The sequence below is a fragment of the Leopardus geoffroyi genome, chromosome X (assembly GCF_018350155.1).
Source record: "Leopardus geoffroyi isolate Oge1 chromosome X, O.geoffroyi_Oge1_pat1.0, whole genome shotgun sequence".
In the NCBI taxonomy this organism is placed as follows: Eukaryota; Metazoa; Chordata; class Mammalia; order Carnivora; family Felidae; genus Leopardus; species Leopardus geoffroyi.
This window is the reverse complement of record NC_059343.1, coordinates 90806966-90815873: the sequence shown is the minus strand read 5'-3', so window position 1 is coordinate 90815873 and position 8908 is coordinate 90806966.

Here is an 8908-nt window from a genome sequence, read left to right as displayed (position 1 = left end):
CTTTCTGACCCGTAGAGACCACGATATACTATTAGTCCCCAGCATAACCACAGACTCCATTCCTTTCCATATTTGATATTTCCTTTACTCAGGCTTACAACAGTTTTCAGGAACTCTATGTTGAGGAAGGTACAATTTATCATCACAACAGGTGGATAATAAGATGCAGTGACTGCATGGGACTCAGAAGCTTTCTGTTTTCCACCTCAGAATGGGTCATCTCTGACATGACATTTCCTGGGTTTTCAGAGGTTATAACAGCATAGTATTTATGAACTTCATCACGCACATGAAGAGTGATGGGATCCACTAAAGTAAAATTGAACTGGACGTTAAAAAGTAAACATACTTTTTATATTTAAAAGTAGAGTATAAGCCTGGGTGGCCCAGTCAGTTAAGCGTCCAACTCTTGGTTTTGGCTCGGGTAATGATCTCACAGATCGTGAGATGGAGCCCCACTTCTGGCTCTGTGCTGACAGCACAGAGCCTACTGGGGATTCCTTCTCTCCCGCTCTCTCTGTCCCTCCCCTGCTCGCTCGCTCTCTCTCTCCCTCTCTCTCTCAAATAAGTAAACTGGGGCGCCTGGGTGGCTTGGTCTGTTGAGCATCCGACTTCAGGTCAGGTCATGATCTCACGGTCTATGAGTTTGAGACCCACATCAGGCTCTGTGCTGACAGCTCAGAGTCTGGAACCTGCTTCCTATTCTGTGTCTCCCTCTTTCTGCCCCTCCCTGCCTCACGTCTCTGTCTCTCTGTCTCTCTTTCTCTTGAAAGTAGAAACAAACATTAAAAAAAAAAAAGATTAAAAATAATAAATAAATAAATAAGTAAACTTAAAAATTTTTAAAAAGTAAATATAGTATAGCACAGTGCCTATAGCTAACAGTGCTGTATTATATACTTAGACACTTGCTTAAAGGGTAGATCTTGTGTGAAGTGTTTTTTTTTTTTATCATGAAAAAAAAATGATAAACAGGCCAAGAGGAAACTTTTGGAGTCGAAGGACATGTTCGTGGCAGTGATTGTGGTGGTGATTTCATGAGTGTATACTTATTTCCAAACTCATCAAGTTCTATATATTAAATATGTACAGCTTTTTGTATGTCAATCATACCTCAATTAAGTGGTTTTTTTTCTTGAGTAAACATAACTGGGTCAAGGGTACAAGGGATCTCTCTGCACACTTCTTACAACTGCACATGAATCTACAATTATCTCAAACAGTTTAATTTTTTAAAACCAAATACAAATTGTTATATACAGGATTTGGTCTAGTGTTTCTGAAAGAAACAGATGGGTGGATAATTGGGTCCACACAATTCTGTTTCCCTCCACGGTCAAAGGAACTCCAACTCTGAGTGCAGAAGCCATGCCCTCATTAATATTCAATTCTTTTAAGGTAAAAGAAGGAAAGAAGAAAAGAAAAACAGAAATAAAAATATGTAAAGAAAAAGATGAGATATCTCATGGTGTTTGTTGTCTTTTCTTTCTTTTTTTTTTTTTTTTTTTTTTTTTGCCCTCACCGTAATTTCTCCACCTTGGTTGGGTCTCTGGCAATAACCAAAACTTATTTTAACCCAGCCACATGGTCTGTTTGAGATGGTCATGTCAACCATAAATATAAGGGATCTTTCCAAATGGAGCTTCTGGGGGAAAAAAAAAAAACTATTTATCTGCCTTCTAGGGCCATTTGCATTTTCTGGGCCTCTCCTAGCACTGTCTGCTTCCCCCCCACTTTCTCATCACATCATCCAAAGATTGGATTTCATTCTGTTTTCTCTAGGAGACAGACCAGGCTTGCCTGGAAAGAAAACATCTCTGGAGAGATTAGACTCTGACTAATTCTCATTTCCAGCATCTAAAGGCAGAGGATTAGATTAAGAAATAACATAATACTGTGCTCCGATTGCTCTATGCGAGCTCTCTAATATATGGCATTTTTAATGGACACCGGCCAAGGTGGTTCTTAGCAGCAGATGGTGAGTACTATATTGGTCAGCGGCCCTGCAACCCCTACAAAGAAGACAAGAGGAGTAACTTAGATTTAGACCAGAAAAAATGACCTCTGGTTTTACATCTCGCTCTGATGTAAATATTCAAAGCCATAAGTTTCACCCGGAAGTGGGTATTTATGCAAGCTGGAGGGGGAAGGGTAAAAATGCTATTTCATTCTAGGCAAAGCCTATGGCTAAAGGGGCCAAGACAACTAGCATTAAGCAGGACCAGCCTGGGTTTTCACTTCCTGTTCCTTCTGACATCCCTCGAAAAGTCTGTCAGTGCTCCTTCCTTCTTGCTTTTATTTTCCTTCCCTTCCTTACCCTGTCTCCTTCCAGTTCTCCTTTTCCCTTAGCCCAGAAAATTGTATTTACCTTCAAACACAGCCTAAAATGTTCAAATAGTGCCACCTGACTGGGAAACCTGGCAAGCGTTTCTGTCCATCCCTTGTCATTGGCCCCTCCTACTCTGAGTGGGCTCGCAGCTCTGGGATGAGCCATCCCAGCCACCCCAGATGGCCCCCAGAGTAGGGGCATCTAGATCTGGCTGCCTGTTGCCCCCGGAAGGAAGGTGGGGGAAAATGACTCGCCTTTGCTAAGAGGACTTCCTTGGCTATTCTGCGACCCTACAGAGAAGCACATTGCAACAGGGGGATTCTGACATTTCCCTGCATTCCACCCTCCCTCTTACTCCTGTCTGCCAAGATTCCTGCCTATTCCTCTGGGCAGGTGAAAAAAACACCTGCAAATATAACTGTTGCTTCTTGGATCGCTGTATTAAACAGCACGAGCAACATTAGAGATCCATAGAGGATAAGAGAGGACCAACAGAAGGGAGAGAACTGGTATTCTCTGCTCATGACGCCAGTATTACAAGAAAGACCAAGCAGGGCTCCTGGGTGGCTCAGTTCGCTAAGCATCTGACTTTGGCTCAGGTCATGATCTCATGATTTATGAGTTTGAGGCCCACTTTGGGTGAGCCCTGCTTCTCTCTCTCTCTCTCTCCCCCCCTCCCCCTCGTGGGATCCTCTCTCTGCCCTCGCTCACTTGTGACCTCTCTCTCTCAAAACAACAACAAAAACAAACAGAAAACAAATAAGACCAAGTAGTCACTGACCTTTCTTACAGACTCCACTTTTTTTCCCCCATAGTGACAAATGAAATCAGAAGGGGTAAGGAGGGGCTTTTAGGGAATCAGAAGATAAGCTAAAATCATGTCTCCTAGATTTAATTCTTCCCCTAACGAAAGGCAAAGAGGAATGCTGGCCTGAATCCCAAGTAAGACAGTTGCCTGAATGGGGTGCCTGCGTGGCTCAGTTGGTTGAGTGTCCAACTTCAGCTCGGATCATGGTCTCATGGTTTGTGGGTTCAAGCCCCGCGTCGGGCTCTGTGCTGACAGCTTGTTCAGAGCCTGGAGCCTGCTCCGGATTCTATCTCCGTTTCTCTCTGTCCCTGCCCTGCTCATGCTCTGTCTTGGTCTCTCTCAAAAATAAGCATTAAAAAAAAATTTAAAAGACAGTTGACTAAGTATGTGATGAAAAGAGTAGAACCAACTGCCGGGGGAGGCCTAATGAGTATTCTCTGGGTGGCACTGTAGCATGGTGGTGGACAGCAAGAGGCTCGGAAGGAAAGGAGAGGTGGTTCGAATCCTGGCTCCTTCACTAACTCCATTTGTGCCCTTAATTTCACCTCCTCTCACCTGCTTAAGAACATGGCTCCAATAGGGTGCCTGGGTGGCTCAGTTGGTTAAGCGTCTGACTCTTGATTTCCATCCAGGTCATGATCTCATGGTTTGTGTCAGGCTCCATGCAGGGCCTTCTTGGGATTCTCCGTCTCCCTTCTCTCTGCCCCTCCCCTGCTCATGCTCTCTCCCTCTCTCTCAAAATACATAAACATTAAAAAAAAAAAAAAAAGAACATGGCTCCAGGAATTCTCACCCCTCTCTTGCATGAATCATTTCTTCCCTATTTACCTGCTGTCATATCTACCATTTCAAAAATAAAGTCTTCCACTGACCCCACATCCCCACCCCACCCCAGCCTCTGTCCCAGTTTCTTCTCCCTATCACAGCAAAATTCCTTGAAAGAGCTGTCTTCACTCTTCCCAATGCCTCTCCACCTCTCCTTTGAATCATCTGCAGTCATGCTTTTGTCTCTGTCACTTCATCAAAGTAGCTCCTCCCAAGGTCCTTAATGAACCTCCATTTTGTCAAATTAAATGGTCAGTTCTCAATCCTCATCCTGCTTGACATTTCATCAGCATTGTAAACAGAGACACCCCTCTTGGAAACACTTCCGTCCCATGGCTTCCAGGACAACATTCTGTCACCAGCTACCTCCCTGGCGGCTCCTACTCTGTGGGCTTTGTTGATTCCTCCTCTCATTCCCAACCTCTACCCTTGGGGTGCCCCAGAATTCAGACCTTGGACTATTTATCTTCTCTATACTCTTCCCTAGGTGGTGGCTTTAACTACCCTGGATACACTGAAGGTTTCCAAATTTGTATCTGATGTTCAAATTTCTCTCACTCCATATGCATCTCCCCAACTCTATACTCAATGTTCCCTCTTGGAGATCTAATAGTCAAATTTAATGTGACATGTTGAGATTTCCTGATTCCCCTTCCACAAAGTTGGTTCTCCTCCAATCCTCCCCATCCCTGTTGATGGCAGTCCCATCCTTCCAATTTCTGAGGTCAAAAAAATTGGAGTCATCCTTAACTCCTCCTTTTCCTGCCACACTCCATACCCAAGACATCTGCAAAAGCTATCAGACATTTCTTTGAAATAGTGTCAGAAAACGGGTTTCTTGTGTGGTTCAGTCAGTTAAGCATTCAACTCTTGATTTCGGCTCAGGTCGTGATCACTGTTCAGGGGTTCAAGCCCGGAATCATGCTCTGCGCTAACAATGCAGAGCCTGCTTAGGATTCTCTCTCTCTCTCTCTCTCTCTCTCTCTCTCTCTCTCTCTCTGTCTCCACCTCCACCACTCACCTTCTCTCCCCACCTCTTTCTCTGAAGATAAATAAATGCTTTTTTAAAAATGCAGATTCCCATCCAGTAGATTTGGGACATGGCCCAAATTTCTGCATTTCTAAAAAGCTACTAGATCCTGCTAGTACCACTGGTCCAGGGACCACACTTTGAACAAGGTCCTAGTATAAGCCCTAGTGTCAAAGAAATAGGAACATCTATTTGGCCCCTGTCCTTTCATGTGAACACACCCTAGACAGAAGGGCTAATTACAGCAGGTGGAGCAAGTTTCAAGGTACCAGTGCTTGGAGGTTCCTGACAGGTGTGTCAAACAGAGCCCTGGGCGCTCTAGAAGCAGGTGGTGTTCAGAGATACAGCTGGGCAGGCAGCATGGGGGAAGTAAGTCACAAGGTCACAAAGCCACAGCTATTGGAGAATTTCAATTTCTGGAGAGGGAAAGGGAAACAACAGACAGGAACAGAACAGATTCCCACTTATGGAGAATTATCAAGACCCCAACAAACTCAAGAACAAAAGGCAAGAATCAGAACAGAGATAGAAGATAAGGGGGTTGGACTCAGGATGAAGATTGTGTCATTGCAGGACTTGTCTTGAACCTGAGCATTGAATTAGAGGACCTTAAATTGCTGGAGGGCAGGGTTGATCCCAGAGATGGGGCAGAGCTCAGCTGGGCCTGTAGATGGAGGGAGGGGGTTGTATGACTCCAAGGGGGCACTGTGGAGAGAGGAGGGTTTGGGGAACAGTGCACCCAGCAGATTCCACACTGCTCTCTTCAGAAATTCTTGGAACTCATGAGGCAGTGAAAAGTGTGTTGGGCTTTGTTTTGAATGACATGGTCCCAAAGAGGAAATTGAATATTGACTATAAACACACACACACACACACACACACACACACACACACACACACACTGATGTCTTTCTTATCTGTAGGGCTAGAAAGCACTTGGATGCAAAGAATATTAAACTAATATTGGAAAGGAAGAGATAGCAGAGAGATGTGTTGGGAGTGAACTGATGGAAGAGACTGACAAAGGGAATCTGGTATTTATAAAACTATGCCCTTGATGAGATAAGAGGAAATGCAGGAGGAACTTGAGGAAGCCAGAACCTAACACCACAAATGTCGAACCAGTCTGTGTGCTCCAAGTGACCTTCGCAAAGAAGGGTGACTAAGCCCGGTTCCTGAAAAGTCACTGAGCTGTCATTGAGCCAAGAGAGTCCAAGATCTCTCCTTCAAAATGAGCCAGGAAGACAGTGTGCCCCACTGAGTCAAAGCTGTATACCAGCAGCAGTACTAGTTACGAGCAAGGCGTCTCAGGCCAGACACGCGTAGGTCCATATTCCAGCTCAGTTTCCCTGGGCCTCCGTTTGCTCATCTGTAGACAAGGATGATAATATAAATCACCTACGTCGTGGAACTATCGTGAGAATTAAATGCCTCCATGCGCACAAGTGCCTGCAATAGTGCCTAGCACATTGTTAGTGCTCCGTAGGTGTGGTATTAGTCATTACTCTTGTTGCAACAAGGAAGAACAAGAAGAGACAAGCAAGTTCAGCCCTCTCCCCTGCTAGAAAAGGAGCAAGAGGTCCAGAGAGAAGTAGGGAGTTTTTCCAGGTCACCAGCAAGCTCGTAGCAGGGCTAAGGACAAAAACCAGGTCTCCTGAGCTTGACGTTAACTTTTCAGAGGGGGCTTCCCAACTTCTTAGATCACAAATACCTTTTCCATGGCAACCCATACATGAGCCACATGTATATAACTGACACAAAATATGCATGAAATAATACTTAAAGGGGCACCTGGGTGGCTCAGTCAGCGGGGCGTCCAACTTCGGCTGAGGTCATGATCTCTCGGTTCGGTTTGTGAGTTAGAACCTCGTATCAGGCTCTCTGCTGTCGGCACAGAGCCTGCTTCGGATCCTCTGTCTCCCTCTCTCTGCCACTCCCCCACTCACACAGCTCTCTCTCAAAAATAAAAGAAACATTAAAAAAAAAGAAACAATGCTTCAAATATAACATTCACTCTAATATTTTCTATTCTATTCTTTGAGACCAAAACTAAAAATAATGATAATAATTGAGGGGGTGGGGAACAACCCATCAGGGCCAGGAGCCAGAGTAGGAACTGAGCAAAGCCAGCTGGAGAATATCACACCTGTGAGGGGTGATACACTTAAGAGCACATGAGAGGCACATGGATGCCTGTCCGAGGACAGAAGAGACCAAACCTGCCTCACTTACACTAAATAACTCTACCCCTTTCCTCCAATCACAACGTTGCAGTGCCCCCAATCTGGAGACATCAGAAGCATTAAGGGAGAGGAATGGAAGAACAGACAGAGCTCAAGTCCCTCTGGCCACAGGGCGTGCCTGAGCTGAAGGGCCATAGGAAAACAGCCCAAATCACAAGTGAGAGTGAAGATTTCAAGTCAGACAAGACTAGATTGAACATACCATATAAAATTGGCTGGAAAACCAGGGATGCTGCCCACATGACATTATGTAAGGGAAGGGAAGGAGCTTTGAGCTAATTTCAAACATTAATTGCAAGGGCGCCTGGGTGGCTCAGTCAGTTAAGCAACCGACTCTTGGTTCTGGCTCAGGTCGTGATCTCATGGTTCATGGGTTCAAGCCCTGCATCGGGGTCTACAAGGACAGCACAGAGCCTGCTTAGGATTCTCTCTCTCCCTTTCTCTCTGCCCCTCCCCCACTCACTCTGTCTTTGTCTCTCTCTCTCTGTGTCAAAAATAAATAAACATTAAAAAATATTAATTGGAGAAGAAAACATTTCATGCTTGTCCCCCTGTGTTCAGACAGCCCAATAAGTTCTTTATGTCTGTAGTGGTACAAAAAGTATATACCCCTGCCCCAAGAGAAACAATGTGTTTTTAATAGACAACTGATTGCATAAATTGCCAGATAGCTGTATGATGGATTGCCATGTCACCTTTAGAAAGTATGATGTATATCTGTATATGCTGATGGAAAATCTCAAACATATATATTCTTTTTTTTAAATAGTGGGATTTTTTTTTATTTTTTAAGTTTATTTATTTATTTTGAGAAAGACGGAGACAGCACAAGTGGGGGAGGGGCAGGGAGAGAGAGAATCCCAAGCAGTGTCTGTGTCGCCAGTGTAGAGCCCAACTCGGGGCTCAAACTCACGAAACTGTGAAACCATGACCTGAGCTGAAACCAAAGTTGAACGCTCAACTGACTGAGCCACCCAGGCACCTTATGAACATATATACTCTTTTTTTTTTAATTTTTTTTTGAACGTTTTTATTTATTTTTGGGACAGAGAGAGACAGAGCATGAACGGGGGAGGGGCAGAGAGAGAGGGAGACACAGAATCCAAAGCAGGCTCCAGGCTCTGAGCTGTCAGCCCAGAGCCCGATGCAGGGCTCGAACTCACGGACTGTGAGATCATGACCTGAGCCGAAGTCGGACGTCCAACCTACTGAGCCACCCAGGTGCCCCTATATCTGACTTCTTTTACTCAATGTAATGTTTAAGAGCTTCATCCACATTGTTATGTGTGCAGTGAGAAGGGAAACTGTAGGAAGAAATGGTCATAACAGAGATGGGAGTTTGGTTGCATACAGGACGATTAAGGATGAAAGCGGTCAGGTTTCTCACTGTCCAAGAAAGGAGTTACAAATAAAGAAAAGGATAAAACTAGAATGAACTTTACAGCACCAGATGGGACTTGGAGGCACTGATATGAACTTGTGGTGTATTCATTTCTTGCCGTAGCAAATCACCACAAATTTAGTGTCTTAAATGATGTATTCTCTTATAGTTCTGTAGGTCAAAAGTCTAAAATCAAGGTGTCAGCAGGACTTCATTCCTTCTGGAAGCTTCTGGAACCTTCTGTTTCCTTGCTTTTTCTACCTTCTAGAAGCCATCAACATTCCTTCATTCA